This window comes from Schistocerca cancellata, chromosome 1 (assembly GCF_023864275.1).
Source record: "Schistocerca cancellata isolate TAMUIC-IGC-003103 chromosome 1, iqSchCanc2.1, whole genome shotgun sequence".
Taxonomy (NCBI): Eukaryota; Metazoa; Arthropoda; class Insecta; order Orthoptera; family Acrididae; genus Schistocerca; species Schistocerca cancellata.
This window is the reverse complement of record NC_064626.1, coordinates 420,180,937-420,207,696: the sequence shown is the minus strand read 5'-3', so window position 1 is coordinate 420,207,696 and position 26,760 is coordinate 420,180,937. Positions and strand designations below refer to the sequence as shown.

At 46.4% G+C, this 26,760-nt stretch overlaps 1 protein-coding gene and 1 pseudogene across 3 annotated transcripts in view; one reads left to right on the top strand and one right to left on the bottom strand.

The window, feature by feature from the left end:
• LOC126175967 (G-protein coupled receptor Mth2-like) overlaps window positions 1-26,760 on the top strand; it is a 572,026-nt gene that overhangs the window by 349,583 nt on the left and 195,683 nt on the right. The window lies entirely within an intron of this gene.
• Window positions 23,149-23,266, bottom strand: LOC126103570 (5S ribosomal RNA; annotated as a pseudogene).

Sequence of the window (26,760 nt, the reverse complement as noted above, 5' to 3'; positions counted from 1 at the left end):
ATTTGAAGAACGCCCTTTCGATCGCCCTTTCGAATACGATTCCAGACCCTTAAGACAGTGCTCATCTGGCTTTATTCATTGTTAGTCGAAGTACACCTGAATACAAAACCGAGTGTCGCATGATTTTTGATGGTTTTCTTGTGTAAATGATTGGTGGCTTGTTTCCGGTATTCTGGGAGAGTTTCCTTTTCTACTTGTCCTAATTAGACGTCTGCAGTTACAATAAAATGTTATCCGTTTCGCGTCCGCAAGTCTTTTATCCACATCCGCGGCTATTAAAATATAATACATGTTTTTAATCTGTTCTGTACGCCGGATTTATGACAACAAGCTTACGCGTGGCCTAAATTTTCGTCTGCCTGAAACCGAACCTCGTAATTTACATTCCCTTGGCGTAAAGGCCGATCGTCACTGCATTTTTAATACAACACAGCCTGTTATATACATACAGCCTACTTGATACGGTCCATACATAAGCTACACTTTCGTGTCGTAGTTACTGAAGCTGGTTTTATCAGTTTTTCAAGTGATTGAAACTAATAAGGACAACTAATAAAAATTTTGCGATTTCAGGAAAAATGAAGTATTCCACGAACACTTGCTGTTATTCATGCAAATGAAATTCCAAAAAAAATATCAAATCAAATCATAGATTAAAACTTCTCTGTTTTCTCTTGATGTATACACTCATAATACAAAACCGATCGATATTTAAAGTTATATTCCATGCTATCTGAACAAAACCTGAAAATTAAAAAATATTGAAGAAAAGAAGGGTCAAACGTTTCGTCGACTAATTTGTCAAAAGTAACATTTGACGCGCCTTCAAATGGTGCTGGAAATCATGGCCAGCGTTAGACGTACTGATTGAGAATTTAAAGTTCAATGTTTAACTTAGAATCTTAGAATTTTAGAGACTGCTAGAGAATATTTGTCTGCTGGAATCACTCAGTGCTTCTTCTTACAGTGTGTTTCAAAAATGACCGGTATATTTGAAACGGCAATAAAAACTAAACGAGCAGCGATAGAAATACACCGTTTGTTGCAATATGCTTGTGACAACAGTACATTTTCAGGCGGACTAACTTTCGAAATTACAGTAGTTACAATTTTCAACAACAGATGGCGCTGCAAGTGATGTGAACGATATACAAGACAACGCAGTCTGTGAGTGCGCCATTCTGTACGTCGTCTTTCTGCTGTAAGCGTGTGCTGTTCACAACGTGCAAGTGTGCTGTAGACATCATGGTTTATTCCTTAGAACAGAGGATTTTTCTGGTGTTGGAATTCCACCGCCTAGAACACAGTGTTGTTGCAACAAGACGAAGTTTTCATCGGAGGTTTAATGTAACCAAAGGACCGAAAAGCGATACAATAAAGGATCTGTTTGAAAAATTTCAACGGACTGGGAACGTGACGGATGAACGTGCTGGAAAGGTAGGGCGACCGCGTACGGCAACCACAGAGGGCAACGCGCAGCTAGTGCAGCAGGTGATCCGACAGCGGCCTCGGGTTTCCTTTCGCCGTGTTGCAGCTGCGGTCCAAATGACGCCAACGTCCACGTATCGTCTCATGCGCCAGAGTTTACACCTCTATCCATACAAAATTCAAACGCGGTAACCCCTCAGCGCCTCTACCATTGCTGCACGAGAGACATTCGCTAACGATATAGTGCACAGGATTGATGACGGCGATATGCATGTGGGCAGCATTTGGTTTACTGACGAAGCTTATTTTTACCTGGACGGCTTCGTCAATAAACAGAACTGGCGCATATGGGGAACCGAAAAGCCCCATGTTGCAGTCCCATCGTCCCTGCATCCTCAAAAAGTACTGGTCTGGGCCGCCATTTCTTCCAAAGGAATCATTGGCCCATTTTTCAGATCCGAAACGATTACTGCATCACGCTATCTGGACATTCTTCGTGAATTTGTGGCGGTACAAACTGCCTTAGACGACACTGCGAACACCTCGTGGTTTATGCAAAATGGTGCCCGGCCACATCGCACGGCCGACGTCTTTAATTTCCTGAATGAATATTTCGATGATCGTGTGATTGCTTTGGGCTATCCGAAACATACAGGAGGCGGCGTGGATTGGCCTCCCTATTCGCCAGACATGAACCCCTGTGACTTCTTTCTGTGGGGACACTTGAAAGACTAGGTGTACCGCCAGAATCCAGAAACAATTGAACAGCTGAAGCAGTACATCTCATCTGCATGTGAAGCCATTCCGCCAGACACGTTGTCAAAGGTTTCGGGTAATTTCATTCAGAGACTACGCCATATTATTGCTACGCATGGTGGATATGTGGGAAATATCGTAATATAGAGTTTCCCAGACCGCAGCGCCATCTGTTGTTGAAAATTGTAACTACTGTAATTTCGAAAGTTTGTCTGCCTGAAAATGTACCGTTGTCCCAAGCATATTGCAACAAACGGTGTATTTCTATCGCTGCTCGTTTAGTTTTTATTGCCGTTTCAAATATACCGGTCATTTTTGAAACACCCTGTACGTTACTAACGTACGAGCCGGCCGCGGTGTCCGTGCGGTTCTGGCGCTGCAGTCCGGAACCGCGGGACTGCTACGGTCGCAGGTTCGAATCCTGCCTCGGGCATGGGTGTGTGTGATGTCCTTAGGTTAGTTAGGTTTAAGTAGTTCTAAGTTCTAGGGGACTTATGACCTAAGATGTTGAGTCCCATAGTGCTCAGAGCCATTTGAACCATTTGAACTAACGTACGAGCATCTGAACCGCTGTACAAGATTTCGAGCAGGGCTCAGAGGTGTGTCAAATATTTATTTAATCTATTTTATTTCTTACTTTTAACAAGTCATTTAAAAAACTTTTTAACCATATATTTTTTCAATTTTTTTTGTATCATACATTATGTCGTATGTGAAAACACATACCTCGGAGACGCTGTGTCCACCGCTCGTGCGCCGGCCATAACACCACGTTCAAACGCACTTAAATCTTGATAACGTGCCATTGTAGCAGCAGTGACCGATCTAACAACTGCGCCAGATACGTGTTGTCTTATATAGGCGTATCGACCGCAGCATTGTATTCTGCTTGTTTACATATCTCTGTATTTGAATACGCATGCGTATACCAGTTTCTTTGGCGCTTCGGTGTATATGCGTTTACACCATCAATTATGATATACCTATACAGCTCTTCAAAATACCAAGAACACACCTACCCTCTTCATGACGATGTGCATTCCAGTCAACATAGTGGCACTCTCGTCCCGACTGAATAACAATAGTGACTTAATACAGCAGTACTTACTGCTATCGATCGTATGTAATCCAAATAGACGAAAATCGTAATATCCTATCCTTTAAGCTTTATCCGCAAAGTAGTTATTACTGCGGATATCCCGGATATAAGTGGGAATATTCGCATCTGCGCAGAGCTCTAGTTATAACAGTTCGCCGGCTGACGTCGTCAACCTGTGCTCGCTGGCTAGACTCTAACTGAACCAATGCTCGAAGCACCTCAGGAAGGCTACGTCGCCATCGAAATATTGAGCGCTAAATGAATTCGTGAACTCTGTTAGAAACACGAAAACGTACCACGAGACAAAATATTGCATGCCTTTACGATTGGCTGCCTCATGCGAAACTAAGAAACACCGATCCAAATCCTCGTACCTCACCAGTCAAGACTGATGTTTCCAGCAGGTGCAACGCACTTCACTGGTGATTTGTGAGGAAGACGTGAAAATATCTAGGGACCCGGACAGGACAGCGATCGTAAAGCCGACATCCGGCCATTAATTCTGCCGCTATGTCAGCGGACAGCGTTTACGACGTACGTGACACGGGGCAGGCCGCGACAGTATTCTTTCTGCGCCCTTAAGCGCTTATTATTTCTCGCTTGTGTTTGGCGCTTCCCTGTGCTCTACCTGTGATGGTCGGTGCCGGCCGCGGTGGTCTTGCTGTTCTAGGCGCTGCAGTCCGGAACCGCGGGACTGCTACGGTCGCAGGTTCGAATCCTGCCTCGGGCATGAATGTGTGTGATGTCCTTAGGTTAGTTAGGTTTAAGTAGTTCTAAGTTCTAGGGGACTGATGACCTAAGATGTTAAGTGCCATAGTGCTCAGAGCCATTTTGTGATGGTCGGTATTAACGGACGTCGCCAAATTTTGTCCTGGTTCACCGGTTGCCTTTCCACTGAGTGGCCACTGGGACTATAATATACTGTTTTCAGATAACGTAAAATCATGTACCTCTGGATCTAGTTTCATTGTGGTCCAATTGTCGTGCAGTATGATATTACTTATGATCTTTGGACACCTACTTCGATATAAAATTTGGGCTCCGATGTTGCTTTAGTGTGAGGGGTGATGGGTGAGGAAGGAGAGGAGACAAGTCAAGCTTACAGAACGATCAAGTTGCGCAAAACCGAGTTCATTTAGTTTAGAATTTGATTAGTTCGTCGATGTACCATAACATCGATGTCTGTTTCGACTAAGACTCGTATTTTGAGAAATATTTCATGCCAGTAATTAGACAGGGTGATTTTTCGATGCATACAGAAGCGTCGCAGCCAGAAAGTAAAGATAATATGCGGACAAAAATTCCTCTTACTTTGCTTGTTTCACCAAGAGGTTAATCAATAAACAATAAACACTCCACCCCGACTTTTTAAGGAATCTAACTCCCATGTATAAAACAGCTTCAGATATCTGATTGGTTTGTGAACGAGTTAATGTGTTAAATTTTAACGTTAAACAAGTAAAAGAGAAAGAGTTTAGAAAGAAGTGTTGAAATTATGTGTAACGTTCGTTGGAATTCGCTATGCGCTCTTATTCTCAAACACTGGACGAGTGAGGGATCGGAATATGCGCTCCGTTTTAAGCAAAAGGTGGTGTTTCACGCATCTCAATGTTTATAATGTATTGTCCCCTGAACTACGCGTCGTACAATGATATAATTTTGCAGGTACATTCAGTCGTGTATGAGGATACTGTCTGCAAAACATGTTACGAGTATAGCAGGTACTGAATAAGTAACAAATTAAAACGCCATACGTAATGTGGCCCTGTCTGCCAATCCGTTCTGTGGAAACCGCACATCAACAGGATTTTCCATTCCCGCACTATTTGCAGTGCAAGTTTGAGGTGATAGAGCCTGTATAGAAGCGCACCACACACCATAAATATTATTGTCAGTGTTTTCAGTTGAGACCGCTATTTTACAAGGTTAAGCTGTCAAACACTCAAAAGAAAGCGCGTGCTTCATTTATACACTCCTGGAAATGGAAAAAAGAACACATTGACACCGGTGTGTCAGACCCACCATACTTGCTCCGGACACTGCGAGAGGGCTGTACAAGCAATGATCACACGCACGGCACAACGGACACACCAGGAACCGTGGTGTTGGCCGTCGAATGGCGCTAGCTGCGCAGCATTTGTGCACCGCCGCCGTCAGTGTCAGCCAGTTTGCCGTGGCATACGGAGCTCCATCGCAGTCTTTAACACTGGTAGCATGCCGCGACTGCGTGGACGTGAACCGTATGTGCAGTTGACGGACTTTGAGCGAGGGCGTATAGTGGGCATGCGGGAGGCCGGGTGGACGTACCGCCGAATTGCTCAACGCGTGGGGCGTGAGGTCTCCACAGTACATCGATGTTGTCGTCAGTGGTCGGCGGAAGGTGCACGTGCCCGTCGACCTGGTACCGGACCGCAGCGACGCACGGATGCACGCCAAGACCGTAGGATCCTACGCAGTGCCGTAGGGGACCGCACCGCCACTTCCCAGCAAATTAGGGACACTGTTGCTCCTGGGGTATCGGCGAGGACCATTCGCAACCGTCTCCATGAAGCTGGGCTACGGTCCCGCACACCGTTAGGCCGTCTTCCGCTCACGCCCCAACATCGTGCAGCCCGCCTCCAGTGGTGTCGCGACAGGCGTGAATGGAGGGACGAATGGAGACGTGTCGTCTTCAGCGATGAGAGTCGCTTCTGCCTTGGTGCCAATGATGGTCGTATGCGTGTTTGGCGCGTGCAGGTGAGCGCCACAATCAGGACTGCATACGACCGAGGCACACAGGGCCAACACCCGGCATCATGGTGTGGGGAGCGATCTCCTACACTGGCCGTACACCACTGGTGATCGTCGAGGGGACACTGAATAGTGCACGGTACATCCAAACCGTCATCGAACCCATCGTTCTACCATTCCTAGACCGGCAAGGGAACTTGCTGTTCCAACAGGACAATGCACGTCCGCATGTATCCCGTGCCACCCAACGTGCTCTAGAAGGTGTAAGTCAACTACGCTGGCCAGCAAGATCTCCGGATCTGTCCCCCATTGAGCATGTTTGGGACTGGATGAAGCGTCGTCTCACGCGGTCTGCACGTCCAGCACGAACGCTGGTCCAACTGAGGCGCCAGGTGGAAATGGCATGGCAAGCCGTTCCACAGGACTACATCCAGCATCTCTACGATCGTCTCCATGGGAGAATAGCAGCCTGCATTGCTGCGAAAGGTGGATATACACTGTACTAGTGCCGACATTGTGCATGCTCTGTTGCCTTTGTCTATGTGCCTGTGGTTCTGTCAGTGTGACCATGTGATGTATCTGACCCCAGGAATGTGTCAATAAAGTTTCCCCTTCCTGGGACAATGAATTCACGGTGTTCTTATTTCAATTTCCAGGAGTGTATTAGCTGTAACGATAGGGAGCAACTAATCACAAAAAATCGATTAGAAAATGCCTTTAAAACGGAAGCGACGTGTCGTATGTTAATTTACTGACTGAAATGGGAATCACTTTCGCAAAAGATTTCATAAGCTACACACATCAGGGTTGGGTTGTTTGAGGGAAGAGACCAAACAGCGAGGTCATCGGTCTCATCGGATTAGGAAAGGAAGTCGGCTGTGCCCTTTCAAAGGAACCATCCCAGCATTTGCCTGGAGTGATTTAGCGAAATTACGGAAAACCTAAATCAGGATGGCCGGACGCGGGATTGAACCGTCGTCCTCCCGAATGCGAGTCCAGTGTGCTACCACTGCGCCACCTCGCTCGGTTACACACATCAAAAAAAGTTTTGCATCACCTTGGTTCCGAGAGTTCCGGAACCCGTACAGAAAACTGGAATAGAGATCAACATAAACATCATTTCCACCCTTTTATTGCTCACGAAAACCACACATTGCATGTTGTACCACCATACAGCGAGGCCTTCATAGATGGTGGTCCTGATTGCTCTACACACCGGTACCTCTAATATCCAGTAACACGTCCTCTTGCACTGATGCATGCCTGTATTCGTCGTGGCGTACTATCCACAAGTTCATCAAGGCACTGTTGGTCCAGATTGTCCCACTCCTCAACGGCGATTCGGCGTAGATCCCTCAGAGTGGTTGGTGGGTCACGTCGTTCATAAAGAGCCCTTTTCAACCAATCCCAGACATGTTCGATAGGGTTCATGTCTGGTGAAAATTTTAGCCACTCTAGTCGAGCGATGTCGTTATCCTGAAGGAAGTCATTCACAAGATGTGCACGATGGGAACGCGAATTTTCTCCATGAAGACGAATGCCTCGTCAATATGCTGCCGGTATGGTTGCACTGTGGGTCAGAAGATGGCATTCACGTATAGTACAGCCGTTACGGGGCCTTCCATGACCATCAGTGGCGTATGTCGGCCCCACGTAATGCCACCCCAAAACAGCAGGGAACCTCCACCTTGCTGCACTCGTTGGACAGTGTGTCTAAGGCGTTGAGCCTGACTGGGTTGCCTCCAAACACGTCTCCGACGATTGTCTGGCTGAAAGCATATGCGACACTCATCGGTGAAGAGAACGCGATGCCAATCCTGAGCGGTGCATTCAGCATGTTGTTGGGCCCATCTGTACCGCGCTGCTCGGTGTCGCGGTTGCAAAGATGGACCTCGCCATGGACGTTGGTAGTGAAGTTGCGCATCATGCAGCCTGTTGCGCACAGTTTGAGTCGTAACACGACGTCCTGTGGCTGCACGAAAAGCGTTATTCAACTTGGTAGCGTTGCTGTCAGGGTCCCTCTGAGCCATAATCCGTAGGTAGCGGTCGTCCACTGCAGTAGTAGCCCTTGGGCAGCCTGAGAGAGGCATGTCATCGACAGTTCCTGTCTCTCTTTATCTCCTCCATTTCCGAACAACATAGCTTTGGTTCACTCCGAGATGCCTGGACACTTCCCTTGTTGAGAGCCCTTCTTGGCACAAAGTAACAATGCGGACGCGGTCGAACCGCGGTATTTATCGTCTAAACATTTTGAACTAGAGAAAACACGATCCATGTACCTCCTACCTGGTGAATGACTGAAGCCGATCGGCTGTCTGACTTCCTCCGTCTAATAGGCGCTGCTCATGTCTGGTTGTTTACATCTTTGGGCAGGTTTAGTGACATCTCTGAACAGTCAAAGGGACTGTGTCTGTGATACAATATCCACAGTCAACGACTATCTTCAAGAGTTCTGGGAACCGGGGTGATGCAAAACTTTTTTTGATCTGTGTATTTTCTGATCAGTCCTGCATCGTACTATAAATTATTAATGTAAATATGTAATAAAATAGGAAAGAAAGTACGTTATGAGGGCTCAGTCGTCGTCGACGAGAGAGTAGGAGTAACTTCGAAATATCTAGCGACACCCTGGCCATTCGATGCTTGAAATTTAGTTCTGTAATATCAGCAGACACAATTAGTAAAGGCCGGCCGAAGTGGCCGAGCGGTTCTAGGCGCTACAGTCTGGAACCGTGCGACCGCTACGGTCGCAGGTTCGAATCCTGCCTCGGGCATGGATGTGTGTAATGTCCTTAGGTTAGTTAGGTTTAAGTAGTTCTAAGTTCTAGGCGACTGATGACCTCAGCAGTTAAGTCCCATAGTGCTCAGAGCCATTTTGAACCAATTAGTAAAACTGTGTGGAAACCTGTGAAGAAACACATCTGCCTAGCAAGGATATATTAATGCAGTTAACGTAAAACATTTTTTTTAAATTTTTGCGATGATTTCGTGAAATTGATATGCGTTTCTCAGACGTTCTACCAGTCATTGTGGATTTATAATGTATTTTTCGAAATGAAAGCGTTTTTCCAAACTGCTACGTAATTCACCAACCTACGCTATGTTTTCAAATCAGTAACGTATGCCATGTCATGGAGTTTCATTAACTGACCACCCTAAAGTGGACTGTTCAATGATTACCATTGCATCGTCCTATGAAAATTGTTTTTTGTTAAAAAACTACTTGAAAAATTGGCTCTGAGGTATGATATGAACAAAAGCAAATTGAAAACATACACTGATAAGGCAAAACATTATGGCCACTGCCCACTATGACGTTGGTTGCCGCCTGGTGGCAATGTGGGCGCGTGACGTGGTAACAAAAGTATGTAAGCGCAGCAGACACGGACGGGGGATCGCCCTAGCGAAGATATGGGCTGCAAATGGGAAAGCCATTGAGATAAGCGACTTTGACAAAGGGCAGATTATTATAACGCAGGGCCTCTGAACGAGTATCTCGAAAACGCTGAAGCTGGACGAATGTTCATGTCGTACTGTCGTGAGGATCTACGGAAAGAGGTAGGACACTCAGTGAAGCTACCGTTAGGAACTAAATGGTTGGACGTCCACGACTCTTCACAGGACGTGGGGTTTGGAGGCTTGTCTGCTCTGTAAAGTAGGATAGACGGTGATCTGTGACATATCTGTCAAAAGAGTACAATGCTAGTGCACGCAATAATGTTTCGGAGCACACGGTTCATCGTACATTGTTGAAAATGGAGCTCCGCAGCAGACCACCCATACGAGTTCACACGTTGACCCAACCAGTGGGCATGGGATCATCGGGATTCGACCGTCAATCAATGGAAACGTGTCGGCTCTTCGAGTAAATCGTATTTTTGCTACACTAGATCGACCGTCGTCTCCACAAACGCCGTCATAGAGGTGAACGAAAGGTGCAGCGCGCGACGGTCGCAGGCTGGTGGGAGCGGTATTATGCTATGGGAGACATTCTCCTGCGCTTGCATGGAACTTGTGGTAGTTATCGAAGAGACGCCAAAAGCTGCGAATCACCTGCATCCCTTCATGCTTGACGACTTCCCAGACGACGATGTCATCTTTGCAATATAATTGCCTATGTCTCGGAGGAGGACCGTGCTACGGTGGTTTGGTGAGCATTATAGTGAACTTACGTTGATGTCTCGGCGACCAAAGTCGTCTGCTGTAAATCCTAAGGAACACAACTGGATCGCTATAGGGCGCCATTATCGCGTGCGCAAATCAACGGTCCATCATTTAATCGTATTACACGACCTATGCGAAGACATCTAAGACCACATCCTCCAAAAACCTACCAACGAACTGTCGGTTACCTGACACGTAGAATCAGTGATGTATTTCGTTCCAAAGACGGACAGACAAGCTATTGAGCAGGTGGTCATAGTGTTTTGGTCCATCAGTGTGAACAGTAGAGATCCTATATACAGATATAGGCTTTGTAGTAAACAGTACACACAAACGCCGTGGTGACTGGTTCATGATGCTTTGTTAAGATCTGAACGGAGAATATTGTCAGACCGTCAATACTTGATCTCACACGTTCAATATGTATTGACAAAACTGGGAATATTTTGAGGGCCATCAATACCGCTCGTCAGCATTTCTAGTATTGAGACTACGTCATTGCGTGCACTCCGACGCTCAGTATATTGACGGTTTGACAATATTATAGTAGGTATGAGGGCCTTTTAAGAAACTAGACGAACGTGGTTCAATTCGCATCCGAATCATTCTGATTTAGGTGTCCATTGGTTACCATAAATGGCTCAAAATGGTGAGATTCTTCCTTACACAGGATCATACCCAATTTCCTTTCCCCTATTTGTATTTTCCCAACTCGTCATTCGTCTCCAATGATTTCAAAATCAATGGGACATAAATTCTGAACTTTAATTTATTTCTCCTTTCACATATTGTACAGGCGACACATTTCTCATCATGATGGTCGTCTTGGATATTAACTACGCAATTAACTTTCCGTGGTAGAGGGGAAAAAAGCTGTATTACATCATATAGTGTTTAAAGAGAGATCATTTCGAGATGCAGAAATAAATATACCACTAACTCAGCAAGACTACACAAATTTCATACCCGATTTGAAGGCATTTTCATATGACTACTTCTCCCTCTCCCAAAAAGTGCAATTTTGTTGTTGTGTTACGACTTACCCATTCAATAATGTTTACGGTTCGAATTGCTGTTAGCCGGCCGCGGTGGTCTCGCGGTTCTAGGCGCTCAGTCCGGAACCGCGCGACTGCTACGGTCGCAGGTTCGAATCCTGCCTCGGGCATGGGTGTGTGTGATGTCCTTAGGTCACTTAGGTTTAAGTAGTTCTAAGTTCTAGGGGACTGATTTCTAAGTTCTAGGGGACTGATGACCACAGATGTTAAGTCCCATAGTGCTCAGAGCCATTTGAACCATTTTTTTGAATTGCTGTTACCCGAGTGCGTCGTCACATTCATTAAGAGAAATGATCCATAGTCCGGCAGCAATTACACAAAGTGTAATGTAGACAGCAAATACTTTCTATGGTACTTCGTAGTAGGCACACGGTAAACTAAAATGACGACTTCTAATGAAACAGGAGAACGAACAATGTCACGAACATCTAAGTCACCCGACAACGGATACAGGTCAATTACTTAACAGCCGCCCCTGTCACTCGCGAATCAATTTCAGAATTTTATGGAGACTGACCTATCTAATGTGATTCTACTCTTCACGGGCGCTATTAGGTTAGGAGACTTATTGACATTCGTGGACGGAACAATTACTTAGCCAGCAGCGCTGTTACAAAGGTCACGTTACTCTCTCAGCTGGAAGCGAATTGCAATCAATTTCAAGCTTCATCTCTCTCTCTCTCTCTCTCTCTCTCTCTCTTTTACACACACACACACACACACACACACACACACACACACACCATACACTCGCACTGTCATTTATCTCTTAAGTATTGTAGTTTCAGTTAGTTTCAGTTATTCCAAATCCAACAACGTCTGGGACTACTTGGAACAGCGCGTGAATCGTAGCAATCAATATCTCCGCAGTTTGGTAGTGGTGCAGGATCTAGTGATCACCAGTGAGTGGCCTCAGGTGGATCCGGCATACCTGAAGAAACTTGTGGAAGTCTCTTACTTGCCGAATTGGGGTATTATCGTAGCTAGAGGCGACGCTACATGCTATTAGCGTGATATTCCTTGGGAGTGCGAGGAGAGGGGGGGGGGGGGGAGGTAGGTGACTAATTTTTTTTTCCTGTGTGCTAATATGGTACTGCAGAGAAAGATAAATGCAGAACGGAGATGGAATATCCCGAGAATTTATAAATGATAGCGAAAGAGCAACAGTGAGGCTGGGCAGGAGTTTGAATTCGACTTCCCGTTAACTAAGAACCCAGAGTCAAAGGACTCCTTCGCATTGCTCCGCTTTACAAGGTTTTTTGAGAGGCAAAAGTCGATATGATGATGTGGATCATAAGAAATGCTGTAGATGAAAGTTATTTAAAGTGTGGAAGTGTGAACGGTGACAATACGGTTCTAAATACACAGGGTTACTCAATAGTAATGGAAACTGTGAAACGTCTATACTTCGAAAGGTATTGCCGGTAAGGAGAGGGGGGGGGGGGGGATGGTAATTATTTTGACAGAAAAGCGTAGAATGACATAAAAGAATAAAGAATTTATTGCCAAGGAATTTACTTTCCAAGATACTTGTTTGCTGTTGCTGACCAGTCTGACCCTTGCTGTGAGAGACAACAGTTTAGGATGTGGTGAATTGTCGTGATAAATGTTTTGCATTTAGGCTAATGGTATTCACTCGAGTGAAACGTTTTATCAAGGTGAGGCAATGTTATCTTTACGAGATAAAGTTAATTTGTGATGCTGCATGATCGGGACTCTGGATGTGAAAATGTTGAGTTGCGCTTCTCTTCTTCAGTGCGTTAAATTGGGTGTGGATAGGGACCAGCATATTGTTCGTTAGCACAACCTGTAATGAAAAGATTGATGCAACAGTCTTTTTAGAAGCACGTCCAAAAAAAAGTAGGAGAACTGAAATATTATCTGAATGAGGGCACACTTATGTATATGGGACACACAATGAAATTTCAAGACGAACCGGAATTAATGACAATAACACAGGTAGAATAGGAAATTTTTTACTTAAAAGATTTGACCAAGTTTCACCTCCATGATCATTTTCACGTGATATCTGCTGAACGTTCAATCATAAGAACAATGAGAAATCTCACAACTGGAGACACTGTTGTTGCCAATAATTAATGCTAACTTACTGAACATCTCGTGTATTGATTAAGCGTACTTGTCAAGTAATGAAGGCGTACATGCACATAGTTTCCGCGCCTGAGCAACAGAGATTTTACTCTCAGTTCAGGATGTTCACTCAAGGTTCGAAAAAAAAGTATGAGGAGAAAGATGATGTCATAAGAAGCTCCTGAAAAATTAATGGTGGACGGTGGGGTGGGCTGTAGTTTAGCCGCAGTTTTTAAACATCGATAATTTATATAGACTACTATTGAAATATATGACACACTTTGAAGTATTAAGTATTTTAAAATTTGTGATTTATAAAACTCTATGAAATTAAATTCCAATGTTAGGTTAAAAGCGCAGAATGCCCTGAGATTCCCCTGATTTTTGCAAGTAAAATTTAATTCACTGAGAATTACAGGTTTTCCACAAAAATCACCACCCTGTAGTTGCGGAAAATCCCTTTACATCATCCAGTATCAGCCAGTGCAAGTAGTCTCTTGCAAAATCACTGCATGTTTCATGGTCAGTACACTGCAGTCGATTTATGCCACTAGTGAGCCACATTCATCATTTTTAAGGGAGAACATTATTCTCTGTATACAAGATAGGTAAGTATTCTACGGTGTAACATTCAAGTCGTGAGAACGCCCACAAATATAGCATGCCTAGTGCTACAACTATTAAGACGATATCTGACCATCACAGGTATCGTTAGATAGTCTTTTCCGCATTAATGGCCTCCGTTGACTTCAAACCGTAGCATCTTGTAACCGACGACTATGGCGCTACTTGAAGTCACAGGCCAAGCTATGTCATCCAGCGAGGTTAAAATAAATTGGTTGGCACCATTTTATTGGGAATAACAAATAATATCATAAAGAGCACTGCCTCCCGTGAGACAGCTGCGCACATAACTGACGCCCGTCAGGATGAGCAACCACGCTTCAGTGGAAAATGCATCGCATTATTGGCATTACATTTCGAATGAAGCAACGTGTAAACTGTTTTGCCGTTTCACAGCCACATGCACTTCTCTCGCTATCGAATATGTTCTCCGGACAAAGAAGCACCGAAGAAAGTTATCTCAACGTTCGACCAAACACGCCCTAGATATCTTATCTGCGCCGTATGCACGAAAATATGTCGTCAGTTACCGATCGCGAATGTCACGAGCTGTACGCACGTTTAAACGTGCGTTTATATTTACTGTTTGTAAGCAGTTCCAAGAGATCTGGAACGACTGTCTAGAAACACGTTGTGTCAGTTTATTTTCCTTTATTTTCTATTCTGTTGTCTGTTCGTGCGCACTGAAACAATACTTTGTACACTATCGTATGCTTTTCGTAATTTTCTCATCGTGTGTCAAATGCTGTACGTTTATTTAAGCCATCAAATCTAAATAATAGACACACACATCTCGAAATTTCTTGCAGTGCCCCTCAGTGAAGTGTATTGATAGCCGAACTGGTCAGCTCTTTTTCTGAAGCTTTCACTCAATCTCTCTCTCTCTCCAGTTGTTTACAAACGCATATTCGAGTGGTTCAGGATGTAATTCGCCGTCGGACCTTCCGTTTTCCACGGTTTCGCTAATTCACTGAGCGAATGTCGAAACGGTTTCTTCAACAACGCCTGGCCCCTCCCTCTTCCATTCTCGTACAATAGAGTAAGTGATCTATCCCTAAACATGGAAATACAGACGGGGCGTTAAAATGTAATCCACCTTCGTTGTTCAAGTCATTTCCACATGCTTAGGACAGCAAAACTGATGAGTAACATTGAAGGAACTCGTCCAACAAGGGTTCAGCGTGTGAACTCTTTCGAACATAGATCACATGTTTTCAGAAGTTTGGTAATAACGCTTTCTGATATTTGTCTTCCCGAGTATAATTAGCGTAATTATTTCATGTACCCCGCAACAAACGAAGCTTGACGGAAGCGATTGGTTATGTGTATTTACTGCTGAGTCTACGCACTGCTAAGGCAAAACGATATGAATACTGCCCACGCAGAGATTGATTACGTTTGGTGACGTTGCTGCTTCTGGCACAGTAAGGGAAGTTCTCTGTATTACCGTCTGTCAGGGTGTGGTGTCACTTTGGCATCGCCACTGGCCCTCCCTTCATAGGAACAAGCTCCGTGTCATTAAGCGGCTTGGACGACCTCCTCTCGGCCCTTCCGCAGGGAGGTGGTCATTTTAACTATGCTGAGTATTGGACACTGCCTTTTTAGCCATCGCCATTGGTTAAGTGGTGCTCCCTCAGCACTTTGTGCACATTGCGCCCAGTTTTTAAATGTGCGCCATTTCCTGACGGAATGCCCTTTTTTTAAAACCATTTTCGTTCCCGTTTGTGTTTGTCTTCTGAGTTATCGGCCTTTTATAGCGAACGACGCGCGGGCTGTCGACCACGTTTTTTTTTTATCCGTCGTAGCAATATGGCGAAGGCCATTCATTTTTTTGTTCTGGACCTCCGTTTCTCTATGGCAAATTTTATAGACCTTTCTCTGTGTCTCTGATTTTAGCTGTCCTGTCTCCAGTTGTTTGGGATTGACTTGTAGTCGTTTTTAACTTCTCTCTTTGTCTTCGTGTTCTACAGTTTTGCACTCTAAAACAAAACAAAACAAACAAACAAAGTGGACCACCATACTATGAAGTAGATGGTCATAAATTTTGACTCATCAGTGTATCCAAACAACGTTGGAGCTTTTCGTCTACTCGTGCGCCTTAAGTTGATCTCTCAGGTTTTTCCGGCATGACTGATTGGTGGTGTGCTTCCGGTTGTTCAGATGTCGCAAATTGTGCTATTATGCGTACCCGCTGCCTGGACTCCAACCAGGCTGTAAACTGTTGTTCGCCACGATCCGCTGTTTATAGGTGAGTTTTAACTCCCGGCGTTCACTACATCCCTTAATGCTCTTTTCGTTCTTTGAGTCCGTACTGATATTCCATGGAACACACATTCTTTGAGCGTTTCCCAGCTCTGGAAGATGTGATGTCTGGCAAGTGCTTAATAAACTGAGCGCTGTATGGTAAATCTTGGTTAAATTGAAACAACTGTCTACGTTCATTATGTTTTCCGACCGAACATCCACCACAGCTGGAAAACGCTGAGAGACTGTGCCTTTCGTGGAATATCAGTGCAGGCTCTGAAAAAAAAAGAGCATCAAAGGTTGTAGAGGCCGTCGGGAGTCGAGCTGAGCTGTAAATGGCGGCGCGTGACCAACAGTAGTTCACATTGCGGCTGGAGCCCAGGGAGGGAGTACGCGCAACAGCAAAACTCGCAGCACTTAAAGAAAACAACTGGGTCGATCATCGAAGTATTGTGCAGAAAACGAAAACAATAGCTCGACTGAACACACGGAAGCACAACATTAAGCAGTCACGACGAGAAAAACCTAAGCGATTACTTACTACACAAAGCTCCGTATTGGTCCGAAAATAAGCGAGTATTGGATCGAAATTCCAACCTCGAAAAGTTAGTGTGCGGCTTATAACCGCTGCCTTGTCTTTTTATATACCCTTACTGTAAAATATTTATGGTTATGTGAACAATATAACTAGCATCTGTAACCTAAATCGGCAGCAAAGCATTTAATTACCAACAATTAAAACATGACTTGCCTGTCCGCTGCTTTGAATCGCAGACCTGAGGCACCGCTTGCTAATAGAGCCATGCTAATTTTGGATGTTTTTAAGGGACATTTAACTGCTGAAGCAAAAGATATACTTGTTGCACAAAAGAGAGACCTTGTCTTAATATCCGGAGGAATTACTTTAAAAACACAGGTGTAGATATGACCATAAACTAGCCATTCAAGGACTACCTCCGAAAGATATTTTCAGACTGACTCCTGGAAGAAGACCACGCCCTTACACCGTCTGGTAAGATTAAGAAACCATCGGTCATCGTTCTGTATGAGTGGATTGTTGTTTGATCGTCCTCCACATCATCAGAGTCCATCATCAAAGGGTTCGAATGCGCTGAATGCCAGCGAGGATGACGTACTGCGGGAAGACAATGAAGAAAATGTTGGGAATGAGAGCGAGAGTGATGAAGTGAATACCGGTACTCATACTGTTGGGAGTGGGTAAGACAAGATATGGTATCTGCATGTTGGGTGCAAATGGGTTGTATCATATGTTAAACAAATGTTTAGGGTGCACACCTACGTCTTACAAGTAAGTACACGTAAATTTCCGAAAATTTTTCTTCTCTTATTCAGTGAGCGGCTTATTTTCAGGAAATTTTTTTATTACTTACTCGAAATTTAGAGGGACGGCTTATATGCGGTGGCGTCTTACTATCGGGCCAATATGGTACTTGAAAATATGGCCCCTATTTTTACAGGAGACGGTACTGGGTATAAATAGAGAAAAGTCCTATAAACGATGTCTGGAAGGTAAAGCTTGATGATATGAGAGTTCTGTCCTATGGCAGCTAGCTGTCTGTTAGCAGCTGCAGCGTATGCACGTACACGATCGAGGGAGCTTGCCTTGCTCGTCCAGCGTACGAGTCCAGTGACTTCGCCTCACTCGATGTTTCTCGAAAAGGTGAATAGAAAGCGAGAAGAGCCGAAAGCCGAAGTTAGAAGAAGCAGTTGCTAGATAATATTAGACGGGAGTAGGCGTCAAAAAGCATATAGTGGTTATATAGCGTGAAGGAAGAGCACTGCAACCACAGCCGAAATTATTCAGTGATTTCAAAATATTACGATACACCAAATGCAAAAAAGAAATTTAGGCAATATGTTGAAATTTCAACGATTGTATTTTATGTGAAAATAAGTAGTATCTGCCCAAGTGGCTATTTAGTTTCGTTCTGATAGAGGTAACCGGTTTCGATTATAACAACCATCATCAGATCACACATGAGAAACTGGTGAACCCGGTTGACCTATTGTTGACGGTTACCTTTGGTATTGCACAGCCGCTCCTAGGCTGGAATGTTGGTATAATAATGGTTCTTGCAACCGAAACCTGTTAGCTCCCATGGAAAAGATATTAAATTGCTGCAATTTTATACCAAGAAATCTTTTATGTTAAGGCGGGTACACACTAGCCCAATGAAGGCCAACGAACGACAGCCAACTGCTTCGTTGGCCAATATATGCTTAGTATGTGCGGGTGGCAAATCGGACCCAGCGAAATGGTTGGCCTCGGTTGCGGTTCGGTCTGCTGGCATCAACATCAAAGCGTTGGCGGCTGGTTGGCCTTCGGAACCCTCTTCTAGTATGGACGCCGGGAAAAATGTTCGTTAGTTCAGTAGCGATTTGCTATGTGTCTAGACAGTGTGTATTTAAGATTTTCAAAACAGCAACATGTAACACTTAACACGTTTTATGGGCCGGTTTCACTCTTTAATTTAACAAGAGCACCAGTAGAAACTCACAACTTTACAGTTTAAAAAACAGTAGTCGGCTGTTAAATAGGGAAACGGGTCACGAAAATATAGTGAGTGCGATTTGTGGCTGTTCTGAAAAACTTGATTTCAACAGTCGCTGTTTCCCCTGCAAGCATTGCCTGCTCTCGCTAAGGGCGTGTATTTACTGTGTTGGCCGGCGGTTCTAGGCGCTTCAGTCCGGAACTGCGCTGCTGCTACTGTCGCAGGTTCGAATCCTGCCTCGGGCATGGATGTGTGTGTGATGTCCTTAGGTTTAAGTAGTTCTAAGTCTAGGGGACTGATGACCTCCGATGTTAAGTCCCATAGTGCCTAGAGCCATTTGAACCATTTGCTGTGTTTAAAAATACTGGAGTGGAAAATGGAGAGAGCATTAAAGCTTACAGAGGCGTATCATGAAGGGGGATGTTTCAGGCCCCCTACGAACTGCGATTATAAAAAGAAATTGAAATGATTAGATGCTTAGAGGAAAATAAGTGAGCCGCTAGAAAGAAATGTGCAGAATGTGAAAAATAAAATGGCGTCTTTATTGATATATTCACCCTGAAAAACAAAGAGAAACAAACAAAACTGGGAGCGTTCATTAATCTTTTTGAGGCAGGTACAGTTCTCCGAAAAGATGTGTCATGTTTGGAAATTTTAGGGCCTACGTAATTGAATAACAATTCAAAATCTGCAGCTTTCATTGGGAAAAAAATGAAATAGCACACATTCCAATTCAGCTTCAAGAGCAGACATTAATTTTATCCCAACACATTGCTTTGAAAGGCAGGTAGTCCACCAGAGTCGTTTCTGCTTTTTCTTTTTCTGATGATCAGCTTCTTGCAGCAAAATAATTGGTGCACATACGACGACTGCTAGATCCTCTTCTTACCTGATAATACTGTAATTCAAACACTACTTTGTAACAATAACAAAACACAAGCAATTTTGGCATCTTATCAGAGTCAACTGCAATTCTAAATTGCCGAGTCCCTTGGCCCCAAGCGCTTAGTTTGGTGAGGATGAGAAGCCGAACGCCAATGCACTGGCAACCACCGTTCGGCCGAACCCAGTGTCTGTAGTCCGTTGCCCTTCGCTGGTCTAGTGTGTACGCTCCTTTAAGTGACTCTGGCCGCGGAAGCCTACGCTCTTACACGCTCGAACGAGGTTTTGTCCCTGCTCTTTCAGAACGTCAATGCGGCGTCATCGCTTCGCTCGGTGTTTCCCGGTAAGGTGGATAGAAAACGAGAAAGTACGTGGATTATGAAAGCAATTAAATGCACCGAACGGTTCTTTTTCTAGCGCTAGATAATATTAGCCTGGATCAGGTGTTAAATACCGTATACTAGTTGTATATCGTGAAGAAGACCACTGCAACCACAGCCGATGGTGGTGGTGATGGTGTGTTGGGGCTTATGGGCGCTCAACATCGAGGTCATCAGCGCCCTGACACACATTAAAAGGAACGAATGTGGACAGACCTAAGAAAACTAAAGCACACACTCAAAGAAAGCAGGAAAAGAAGGAAAATGCTACATAAGAAAGTAAAACCTAAGGAAAGGGGAAACATAGCAACAAAAATGTCACAGGAAATTGTTATTATCTGGCCACTTACATAAAATATGGGCGAGCTTGTCACACAGTGAGCAAATTAAAATCCTCTCCCTAAAATCTTTGTAAAAATATTTGACAGGGCACAGAACTTTAAAACTTTAACCACATTCGTCCGAGTGTTGCCTAAAAGAGATGGCAGGTCCGCTGGCAAGTCAGCCGCGACCCGCTGGTCAGAAAATAAAACGCAATCCAATAAAACGTGGCGCACAGTGACCTGGACGCCACAAGCACCACACATTGGAGGGTCCTCTCGCCGGAGAAGGAAGCCATGCGTCATAGGGCTGTGGCCTATTTGAAGCCGAGTGAGGAGAACCTCGTCCCGTCGATGGGGCTGAAAGGAAGTACACCACACACGCGTTGTGGGCTTCACTATACGGAGCTTATTGTCAGTCACTTCCAGCCACTCATCCTCCCACCGACGCATGACCTGTGAGCTCAACAGCGAGGTGAGTGCGTGCAAGGGGATAGCGCACTGAGATACTTGTGGATCGAGACACGCCTCCTTGGCTGCGAGATCTGCCCTTTCATTCCCAGCAATGCCGACATGCCCCGGAACCCAGCAAAAAGCTACAACCTTCCCCAGTCGCTGTAGTCGGAGGAGGGCATCCTGGATGGTCTGGACAATTTTGTCTGCCGGATACAAACGTTGCAATGAGTGAAGGGCACTGAGTGAATTGGAACAGACAAGAAATTTAGGAGAGGAAGAATGTCTCATGTGCTCCAGTGCACGCAAGATCGCAGTCAATTCTGCATCAAAGACAGCAAAAGTCTGAGGCAGTCGGACCTTGAGGACACGATATGGAAAAACAACTGAGCAACCAACAGAATCCCCTTGTTTCGACCCATCCGTAAAAACAGCTACATAGTCGTGGTGCTCAGATAAAATGGCAGAAAATGCTGCATTAAAAACGGTGGCAGGAGTGCAATCTCTCCTGTACTGCAATAAATCTAACATCAATCTGGACCTCTTCAGTAACCAGGGTGGCAGGGGGTTAAAACCTTGGATTTGGGGTTGTACAGACTCCACACCGAGGGACTCCAGTACACGTTGCACACGGATCCCAAATGGCAACGTAGCCCGGGGACGGCGGGAAAAAAGGCGGTCCAGAGGTGGATGGGCAACAAGACGGTGAGCAGGCGAGCTGGGAGCTGCAAGAAACTTACAAGCCTGGCGCACCAGCAGGAGTTGCCGCCGGATGGTAAGTGGCGGTTCGCCAGACTCAGCACAGAGGCTGGGTACGGGACTGGTCCGATAAGCACCTGTGGCCAGTCGGATCCCAGCATGGTGAACAGCATCAAGGATCCGCAAATAAGATGGCCTCGCTGACCCATATACTGTGCACCCATAGTCCAGCCGTGAACGCACAAAAGCTCCATAAAACTGAAGGAGACGCGCCCCGTCCGCGCCCCAAGACCTGTGGCTGAGGCACTTGAGGATGTTCAGTGCCTTCAGCGTTCTGACTTTCAAGTCACGTAGGTGTGGCAGCCATGACAACCTGGAGTCAAAAATTAGGCCCATAAACGGCACTGTGTCTCTAAAATGTAGGACAGTATCCCCCATATGCAAGGCAGGCAAAGTAAAAAGACGACGAGAACGATTAAAATGAACACAAACACACTTATCGGCAGAAAACCGAAAACCCGTCTTTGCAGCCCACTCCTCTAACCGCCGCACTGTTAGCTGCAACTGACGGCTCACGGTTGCAACACTGGAGGAGGAACAGAAAACAGCAAAGTCGTCCACAAATAAGGAGCACTCTACTGGACTCCTCACTGTAGACGTTATACTGTTGATGGCTATGGCAAAGAGGGTAACGCTTAAAACACTGCCCTGGGGGACACCGTTCTCTTGCTCAAAGCGATCAGACAGTGTGTTACCAACTCGGGTCCGAAAAAACCGCTGATACAGGAAAGACCGAATGAAAATGGGGAGGCGGCCACGAAAGCCCCATTGATGCAGTTGTGCAAGAATATAGTGTCTCCAAGTAGTATCATATGCCTTACTGATATCAAAGAAGATACCGATACAGTGATGCTGACGGAGAAAAGCCTGCTGAATAGCCGCCTCTAGGAGGGTCAGGTTGTCGACCGTGGACCGAAATTTTCGGAATCCACACTGAAAGTGGCTAAGGAGCTGTCTGGTCTCTAACAGCCAGACCAGATGCCAGTTAACCATCCGTTCCAGGGTCTTCCCGACACAGCTTGTCAAGGCGATACTACGATAACTACCGGGACATGTGCGGTCCTTTCCTGGTTTGAGGAGAGGGATGAGGATTGCCTCCCTCCACGAGGTGGGGAACACTCCTGTCTGCCATATGAGATTAAAACATTTTATTCAGTGACTGTTATTTTACAATATTACTAGGCACCATACCAGAGAAAGAAATTTTGGCGAGATGTTGGAACTCCAGCAATTGTACTTTATTTAAAAATGAAATGTAGCTGTAACATAGCTGTTTATTTTCGTTCTAATGGTGGTAATCGGTTTTGGTTATAACAACCATCATCAGATCATTCCAGGGCACATCAGGAACAGGTGAAACCAGTTGACCAGTTGGTGACGGGTACTTTATGATATAAGCCCAGCGCCTCCGAAGGCCTGCTCCTCGTATGGGCTGAAATATTGGTATAATGCACTCCGTCGTCAGGCCACGAGTGGCCTACCGGGACCATCCGACCGCCGTGTCATCCTCATGGAGGATGCGGATAGGAGGGGCGTGTGGTCAGCACACCGCTCTCCCGGTCGTTATGATGGTATTCTTGACCGAAGCCGCTACTATTCGGTCGAGTAGTTCCTCAATTGGCATGACGAGGCTGAGTGCACCCCGAAAAATGGCAACAGCGCATGGCGGCCTGGATGGTCACCCATCCAAGTGCCGACCACGCCCGACAGCGCTTAACTTCGGTGATCTCACGGGAACCGGTGTATCCACTGCGGCAAGGCCGTTGCCATATTGATATAATAATGGTTCTTAAATGCAATACCTGTTACCTCCAATAGAACGAATAGAATCTGCGACGATTTTATACCCAAAAATCTTTCGTATTAAGCGACTCCATTCGTGGAAGACTACGCTCTTGCACGGTCGAACGGGGTTTCGAATCCCGGTCCTCCGAGGTACGAGTGTAGCGTCTCCGCTTCGCACTGTGTTTCTCGATAAGACGGATAGAAAGCGAGAAAAGAAGAGGTTTGTAAAAGCAATTAAATGCGCCGAACGGTTCTTTTTGTAACGACAGATAAGATTAAGCGGTATCGGGCATCAAACGAGCGTACACAGTAGCCGAGACACGAGACCGGTAGCAGTGGTTGCGTGCAGAAGGCGTACGACGGACGCGGGCGTTGCGCGACCCAGAACGCGTCTTTCAGCGGCGAGCGGCCGTAGCGGGAGGGGGCGCCGGGGAAGATTATTTTGCCAGTGACACGCACACGCGCTGACGCCCACGGCGAGGCGGGCGAACGAGCGAGCGCGCAGTGGCGCGGAGAGCGTCGGCGCATCTGCCGCCTCGCCTCGCCTCCGGAGGGACAGATTAGCCCTGGACGGCGACCGAGCAGGTCCCGAGAAGACCGGCGGCGGCGCAGGCGGAGGCGGAGGCGCGGCCCGCAGTGCGGCTCGCCATGCGCTCGCCGTCGCTGCTGGTGCTCTGCGCGCTCCTCGCCCGCCCCCTGGCGGTCGCAGCCGCCCGCTGCGCCGCGGAGCTCTCCGTCGCCTTCAACCGCACCACCTCGCTCGCGGACGGCACCGTGTGGGACGAGGACTCGCGCGTCGCCTACCCTCCCGGTTACGCGTGGAGAGAGAGCGGCGACGTGTGGCGCGGATGCCTGTGCGTGCTGCGGCCCTGCCTGCGCAAGTGCTGTCCCGCGGGGCAGGCGTTCAACGCGTCCGCCCGCCGCTGCGACCGGGAACCGCCGGAGGCGGCGGCGGCGTGGCGGCAGCTGACGGTCCACGACGCCCTCGCGCCGAACCTGGCCTTCGCGGCGCCCGCCGGGCCGCCGCACTTCGCGACGCTGGAGGGCGAGCCGTGCCGCCACGGCCGCTTCCGGCTGCGGCCCGACCGCTACCCGGAGGACGCCTTCTCGCTGCTGTCGAGTGGCGAGCTGCTGGTGAACGCGACCGCCGAGCGCTTCGACGTGTCGCGCTACTGCCTCGAGTACTTCGACGACTCGGCCGAGGTGGGCGCCATCGGATGCTTCCTGCCCGAACCTGTGGTGGCCCCGGCAGAAGTGGTCCGCGGCGCGCTGCTGCTGGCGTCGGTGCCGTTCCTGCTGGCCACGTTCGCGCTGCACGCTCTCGTGCCCCGCCGCCGCAAGCTGCACGGCTGGAACGTGATGAGCTACGTGGCCAGCACCACCGTCTCCTACCTGGCGCTCGCCGCCGTCCAGCTCTTCACGAACCACGTCTCCGGCACTCTCTGCACCGCCGCAGGTAACACTCGCGCCCACCCCAGCATTCGATCCGTAACCTATTAGGTTACTAATAAATGTCGTGTGACTGAGCCTCCCGTCGGGTAGACCGTTCGCCGGGTGCAAGCCTTTCGATTTGACGCCACTTCGACGACTTGCGCGTCGATGGGGATGAAAAGATTATGATTAGGACAACACAACACCCAGTTGTGGTTCCCAGCCGGGAATCGAACCCGGGCCCGTAGGATTGACATTCTGTCGCGCTGACCACTCAGCTACCGGGAGCGGACACCTATTAGGTTGGTGCTTAAGCTCCACATCTTCATCTACATCGGTACTCTGCAGATCACACTTAAGTGCCTGGTAGAGAGTTCATCGAGCCACTTTCACAATAATCTTTACGTGCGAGCTCTGATTTCCCTTATTCTATTACGATGATCGTTTCTCCCTATGTAGATCGGCGCCAAAAAAATATTTTCGCGTTCGAAGGAGAAATTGGTGATCGAAATTTCGTGAGAAGATTCCGTCGCAACAAAAAATGCCTCTGTTTTGATTATGTTCACCCCAAATCCTATATCATGTCAGTGACACTCTCTCCCCTGTTTCTCCACAATACAATACGTGTTGCCCTTCTTTGAACCTTCTCGGTGTATTCCATTAATCCTATATGGTTAGGATCCCACACTGCGCAGCAGTACTCCAAAAGAGAACGGACAAGCGTAGTGGAGGCAGTCTCCTTAGTAGATCTGTTGCATCCTGCCAATAAAACGCGGTCTGTGATCCGACTTCACCACAGCATTTTCTATGTGTTCTTTCAAATTTCATTGTTCGTAATTGTAATTCCTAGGCATTTAGTTGAATTTACGGCCTTTAGATTTGATGGGCTTATCGTGCAACTGAAGTTTAACTGATTCCTTTTAGCACTTATTAGGTTGGTGCATAAGTTCGTAGCGTTTTTGTTTTGCATGTTGGCATTCCATTGCTATAGGTTTATTTACGGTTTGTCATTTTTTACTTCTAGTTCATTGTTGCTATTTGAGTTTACAAATTGTCATTTTGAGATCGCTCTAGAAATCGCACTAAAAATCGCAACTTTTCCGACGTATTATTCTGTTTCGGTTGAATAGAGGGCTAATAGCAGCGGAGGCAGCCAGAAACGTTTGCATAGCGTATGTGGATGATGGAATTTGACGGAGCACGGCTAGAAAATTGTTTTCCCGTTTTAAGGAGGTTCATTTTGGCACTAGTGACTGTCCACGTTCAGGAAGACCTTCAGGGTTTGATAAAGATCGTTTACACGCATTAATCCACAGTTATCCCCGTCAGTCTACTCGAGAACTGGCAAATGTGACGAACTGTGATCATTGCACCATCGTGCGACGTTTGCATGCAAGGGGATAGTTCAAAACTCTGGTGAATGGGTTTGCATCTGTGCTAACTCGTCTTTAATTGTATCTTGAACAACACCGACCATTCCTATTGTGTATCTTTACTGGTGAAGGAGAAGTGGTGCCTTTATGCTAACTTAGGGAAAAGAAAGGAATGTTTAAGCCCAAAAAAGCATCAACTCTCCGTACCTGCGCGTATCCACAATAGATAATGTTATGCATTTGGTGGAACAGCGACGGTGTGGTGTACTGCCAATTGCTTCCCTGAGGGGTAACCATAACTGCTAAAATTTATAGTCATCAGCTGAGACACCTTGCAGACGCAATCCAAGGCCTACGAGCAGGAAGACTGCGTGAAATGATGCTACTTCACCATAACTTCCGCCCGTATTGTCCTAGAGCGACAAATAACACTATACAGGAGTTGGGTTGGGAAATCATTCCGACCCAGCTTATTCGCCTGATCTTGCGCTTTGTGATTTCAGATTTCTCGCTCTCTATCGAATAACGTTCAAGGAGCATCCTTTCCGGATGAAAATCCGCTCTGAACACGGCTCGACAAGTTCTTCGTTTCAAACGCTAGTGATTTCTACAGTCGTGGAATCGAAAAGTTACCCCACCGTTGGAAACTGTCGAAAACAGTGAAGAAATATAT